At 39.4% G+C, this 6,329-nt stretch overlaps 1 long non-coding RNA gene across 1 annotated transcript; it reads right to left on the bottom strand.

Annotated features, from left to right (window-relative positions):
* Positions 1 to 2,979: 2,979 nt before the first annotated feature.
* On the bottom strand, positions 2,980 to 4,810 carry LOC112486591 (uncharacterized). Its single transcript, XR_003049099.1, has 3 exons — positions 4,432 to 4,810; positions 3,336 to 3,427; positions 2,980 to 3,228 (listed from the first exon to the last, which is right to left on the bottom strand). It is a non-coding gene; the product is annotated as an uncharacterized LOC112486591 (long non-coding RNA).
* Between the last annotated feature and the right edge of the window lie 1,519 nt (positions 4,811 to 6,329).

Genomic DNA, 6,329 nt, shown 5'->3' with positions numbered 1-6,329 from the left:
GTTCCGTCAGGGCAGCCGGGTTCTCCTTTACCCGTTTTCATGGTTGAGAAAATATGATCAATTGCGTTGAGAGACCAGTTTACCAGATCCATCATTTTGGTTTTGGAGGAAAATGCAGAGAGAGGCTCCGAGATAGTTTGACAGAGACGGTACAAGACACAGAGCAGTAGCAGGGCAGATAAGGGCAGGAGGGGAGGAAAGGAGCAAGGGAAAAAGCGTCCGCCTTCGTCGAGAGCCGGAAGAGAAGAAGAAGTGTGTGTGTGTGTGCGTGTGTGTGCACTGTGTGTGTGTGCACTGTGGCTCAGTGGGTGTAGGATGGCTATCTCAGGCCATACATCAGGCCGGTGTGGCAGCCACTGTACACAACTGTAATTATCAGGTCTCAGTGGGATGCTGTGTTATTTTTGCCCAGGGTGAGATACTTATCTGCCCCTGTCAGCAGCACCAGGATGAATGAGGCTCACCCTCAGAGCAGCAGCAGCAGCTCACCTCAACCCCCCTCACCCCCCCACCCAAGAGTAACTGGCCCACTAACTTCTGCTCGTGGGCCGATGTATTAAAAGAGTGGGCCACACACCCGGTCCAGCAACTGGGACTGGAACCAACCTGAGCTTCTGTGGATGATCACAGCATCCATCCATCATCCATGCATCCATCATCCATTAATCCATCCATTCACTTATCCATTTATCCATTCATCCATCATCCATCCATTCATCCATCCATTAATCCATGCATCCAATCATCCATTCATTCATCCATCCATCATCCATTCATCCATCCATCTATCCATTCATCTATCCATTCATCCATCCATCCATTCATCCATCCATCCATCTATCCATCCATCCATTCATCCATCCACAGGGCCACATATACGTGGGCTGGAGACCCCCCACCCCCCCTTCAACAGGGAGAACATCAGAACTCTATACAGAATAACCAGCAGAGATGGGCATCAAACCAGTGACCGATCAGGTAAGAATAGAACCCACTTGGCCCCTGTTTAAACCCAAATATACAACAAATCAAACTGTTCAAGATCTGAAGTATAGAAGAAATATAAAAAATATATATTGGTTAAGTTCTGTATTTTTATATTTAAACCTATGACTGGACACACACACCTGTGTGGCCTGGTCACATGACAAACGTCCACCTGTGTCGTTGTTTCCTGTCTGTGTTTCACACACTCCATCTGACGTGTGTGTGTAGCGCCTCCTACAGTTCAGTCGTCATATTTGATGTTGTTATGTTTCTGGAAGATCTTTCAGTGACAGTTTCCTGCATACCTGATTTTTCACCAAAATATATAAAATATCTCATGGAGACCAAAAGTATTTACTCTGGATTTTAGAGCAAAATATGACCTGATATTACCATGTATAATTATATATGTAAATATATTTGTATGTATACACATACATATATGCATATATAGATACAGACATTACCATATATAATTATATATGTATATATATTTATATGTATACACATACATATGTATATATACATACAGATAATACCATATATAATTATTTATGTAAATATATGTAGGTACATCCACAGCCCAGTTAAAACTCTTATTCCCAAAATCCCACTGCTTCCGGGAGGGACCACTGACGTCACACCCAGTGACCTCCGCAACCCTTAAAACCGGGGTACAGCCCAGGTATCGTTCTCTCTGTTCAGGACTTTCGCTCCGTAGGACCTCGATGAAAAGAGAAAACCTGCTCGTCTCAGAAGACTAAGAACCAACGCGCTTTTGTAGACACCATTGCCCACGGTGATAAATGCACTAGTAGCGTCTTTTTCTTAACTGAGTTAACCGGTAATTAAGTTACACAAGTAACGTAGCGCTGCGACCAAAGCAGTTATTGAAAAGTTAGAAGCGACAGGATTCCTTCTAACGGTATTCGTGTGAACCGGCACATCGACAGTCAGAGACTTTTCCTCCTGAAACGGACTTTCGGAACCAAGAGGACTCTCTGGACACAGTGGAACCAGACGGACGTCCCCAGCTCTGGCAAGGACCCAAGAAGCACGGACTTTCCACTACCCTCTAAATACGAGCAGACGTTCACTACAGTAAGGCTGGCATTTGGGCACGTTAGTTAATCTGTAGTATTGTTAAGTGCTATTTAAACTTAGGGACAGTTTAAGTACGCATATTGAATTTTGTTGTCTGAAATCTGTGCTGCTTTTATAGCTAGGCTGTTGCATGCACTTCTTTTCTAACCTCCTGACTCGGTCTTATACTCTTGTACACCGTCAGTATTTCAGTGTTAACTTGTAACGTTATCAGTATTGGGATCAGGAAAACTCCGACAAAGTCCTTTGTCTGGAGTAGACCACGCGGTACGCCTCCCTTCCCCCATATACTTTGATAACATCACAAGCACTGTTTCATTGTACCTGAGCGCATCTTGGTGCGCGTACACAACACCCATTCACACCTCCGTGAGCGCATACACGCCTCACGTGTTTCCTGTTGCCGTTCCTTCTACCTCGCAGTTCTTCTTCCACTGCGCAGTCGCGTATGTGAACACGCCTCAAGGGCTCAGTCGCTTGCTTGGTAGCTGAGAGGCAACATCTCTCTCTCTCTTTCTCTCTCGTACACGACCGCTCGTGTACACACGCACATAAGTACACACACACCCCTACACACACGCCTTGTTTTGTTATAATGATCATTGTTTATGAGTTCAATCACCGTCATTAACTTGACAGTGTTGTATAAATAAATTTGATTATTTTTGTAAACTGTATTTGTCTGTGTTGTTACTTTATTCATTGAAGCCACCCAATTTGCCAAGAACTCTCAAAATCCTTCAGATATTTAATTGTTATTGGATACTATTGATTTTAGTATATTTGTAATACTTCAAGTAATACATTATTGCTATATTAGTAGGTTAAAATAATAATTAAAGATAACTTTAATGAGACTGGTTGTGTTATTAATTTGAGACTGGTTGATAACACCGAGTGCTCCTAAGCAGCACTCGACCCATTGCACCTACAATTCTTTGAGCTTTAAACAAATAAAAGGTAAATACAATGACCTTTGTTTCTGTATTTGAGCTCTTTGTGTGTGTTAACATATCACTTACTTAGCTTACTGCTAAGAGACTTTGGTTGATCTCAGCTCCTTCTATGCGACTGTGTCTGTTTGTTTTTTTGGTGTCTGATGCCCTTTCACTTCCTGCCAGGTCTATAAACCACATACTGCAGGCAAGAAAGACAGATACACGTGTCTCATGTTGTCATTAAACACCATGTGAAATAGTTTTTTAATAATAAACATATGTGACCATATCAAGTGATGGACATACCTGCCAACTGTCTGCTGGTTTGGAGAACGAGAAGAAAGCGGATTTGCTCCACTTGTTCCCTGTGTGTGCTCCTAGCTGCCGTGAGAAATCACCTTTTCAAGATGAAGGAGGTGACAGTAGGACAGAGAGACCAGAGACAGATACAGAGGGAAGTGATCAGGGTATGTAGTCATCAATACACCATACTAAAACTGTATATGTGCAATAACTGTATAACTAGCATTACCTTGTGTAATAGCAAAAATGTCCATTCTCATGTGGAATGTCACTCACCTGTTTATTTAAGTATAATGGTAAAAATCGTAACATGTCAAATTGTTTGACTGTCATTATGTACAGTCTTTGTTTCTCTGTATTATTATCTTCTATAATTAATTGATTTATTATCTCAATTGCAATATCTCAAAGTAACTATACCTGTAAACTGGAAAACTACAAAATTGCAAGCTGATATCTTATTTGTAAAGCACTATGCTAGACTTCACTCTTTATACCGCATATTGTACTTTGCTGCTGTCAACACTGTCAATTTCTCCACTGTGGGTCCAATAAAGGAAATCTTAATCTTAATCCTAAAAACATGATAAAGCATTTGCATTGAATCCTGGCCTATTTTTGTTTACAGTAATAATATGTAAATAGTAAATATGTTCTTGATGTTTAAGTGTAAATAAGAGCATCGGCGCTACATTTGTAATCACTACAAAAGGAATAAAAGCAAAAATGAAATGAACCAACACCAAGAATATTTTCATGTTAACTATTAATTATAAAAAAAAGATACAGTGATGTAGAATATCAATACACTATTGTGAAATAATACATTAAGATATTTCAGTGTATCAATATTTTCTTACACCCCAATCCACCCCCATGACAACACAAACCACTATCACTAAAATTTTTTTTGCAGCAGTAGAACTCTGTGGTAGCCCGTAATTGTAACGAGCCACTGTCTTTGCTTTATAAATAAGTGGATGCTTAGTCATGTCAGTGGTCAGTACAACGCTGTGAGCAGCATCCAGACACCTTTTAACTTTAGAACAACACTCTTCATACAATGAAGGTATTTTTTCTCCCATGAAAAATTTCCTACTTGGCATCCTGTAGCGGGGATCAAGTGTCTTTATTAAATTCTTGAAACCCTCCTGTTCAACCACAGAGAGGGGTTGTAGGTCCTTCACGATCATCATGGCAATACTCTTTGTGATGTCCTTGGCTCTTTGTGAATTATCTAGGTGAAATGACAAAATGATTAAGTCTGTAACTGTAATCTGAAAATAGCCTAAATAGGAATGCTACTTTTCCTTCAACAGTTAACACTAAAGAGTTATTATAGTCAGTAATATTCATATTTCAGGTTTGAGGTATAGAGCCTATCTTTATATGGGTAGCTATATTTTTGGGTTCCAATAAAACTAGGGCTGCAGCTATTCTTCAATTTAATTGACTAATTAGGAAAAAAAATGGTTTGATGCCAATAAATGCATCCAAACTAATCGGGAGAAGCTTCATCATGCAACACGACAATGACCCAAAACACACCGCCAACACAACAAAGGACTTCATCAGGGGGAAAAAGTGGAAGGTCTTGGACTGGCCAAGTCAGTCACCAGACCTTAACCCAATAGAGCATGCATTTTCCCTCCTAAAGAGGAGACTGAAGGGAGAAGCCCCCAGAACCAAACAAGAACTGAAAGAGGCCACAGTAAAGGCCTGGAACAGCATTTCAAATGAAGAATGCAACAGCCTGGTGAAGTCAATGGGTCGCAGGCTCGATGCAGTTATTGCAAGTAAGGGTAACGCCACCGAATATTAAATGTTATTCACTTTAATTTATGTTAATAATGCCTGTTCCAATACTTTTGCTCACTTGAAATGTGGGTGGGTTCAAAGAAAAGGGGCTCAGGAAGGAGTTGTTTAACACACCTGGATGTCAATACCATGAAATAAAAGCTGGAATTCTGAACTTTTGTCTCATATTCATCTTTTGATCTGAAACCCAAATGTCTTCAGTATACAATAAAAACAAAGGAATTGTCCTTGTCGTTCCAATACTTTTGGAGGGACTGTATATACATACAGACATTCCCATATATGATTACATATGTAAATATATTTTTATGTGTATATACATACATATATGCATATATATATATATAGACATTACCATATATATGTATATATATATACACATACATATATGCATATATATACATACAAACATTACCATATATAATATATGTATGTATATTTATATGTATACACATACATATATACACATATGTATGTATATGTGCATTTACATACACATACTGATTACATATGCATATATATATATGTACATACATATCGGTAAGTTGTATTTTTGAGGATTCATTTTATTATTGAACAACAACCATGTTCTTAATGAACCCAAAAGACTCATTAATATCAAAGCTGAATATTTTTGGGAGTTGGAGTGGGGCTTTTTTAGTTTTAGCTATTTTAGGAGGATATCTGTGTGTGCAGGTGACTATTACTGTGCATAATTATTAGGCAACTTAACAAAAAACAAATATATACCCCTTTCAATTATTTATTTACACCAGGGAAACCAATATAACAGTTCACAAATTTCACAAATATACATTTCTGACATTCAAAAACAAATCAGTGACCAATATAGCCACCTTTCTTTGCAAGGACACTCAAAAGCCTGCCATCCATGGATTCTGTCAGTGTTTTGATCTGTTCACGATCAACATTGCGTGCAGCAGCAACCACAGCCTCCCAGACACTGTTCAGAGAGGTGCACTGTTTTCCCTCCTTGTAAATCTCACATTTGATGAGGGACCACAGGTTCTCTATGGGGTTCAGATCAGGTGAACAAGGAGGCCATGTCATTAGTTTTTCTTCTTTTAGGCCCTTTCTTGCCAGCCACGCTGTGGAGTACTTGGATGCGTGTGATGGAGCATTGTCCTGCATGAAAATCATGTTTTTCTTGAAGGATGC

The sequence above is a fragment of the Cynoglossus semilaevis genome, unplaced genomic scaffold, assembly GCF_000523025.1.
Source record: "Cynoglossus semilaevis isolate Cse_v1.0 unplaced genomic scaffold, Cse_v1.0 scaffold1156, whole genome shotgun sequence".
Classification (NCBI taxonomy): domain Eukaryota; kingdom Metazoa; phylum Chordata; class Actinopteri; order Pleuronectiformes; family Cynoglossidae; genus Cynoglossus; species Cynoglossus semilaevis.
This window is presented reverse-complemented; position numbering and strand designations above follow the sequence as displayed.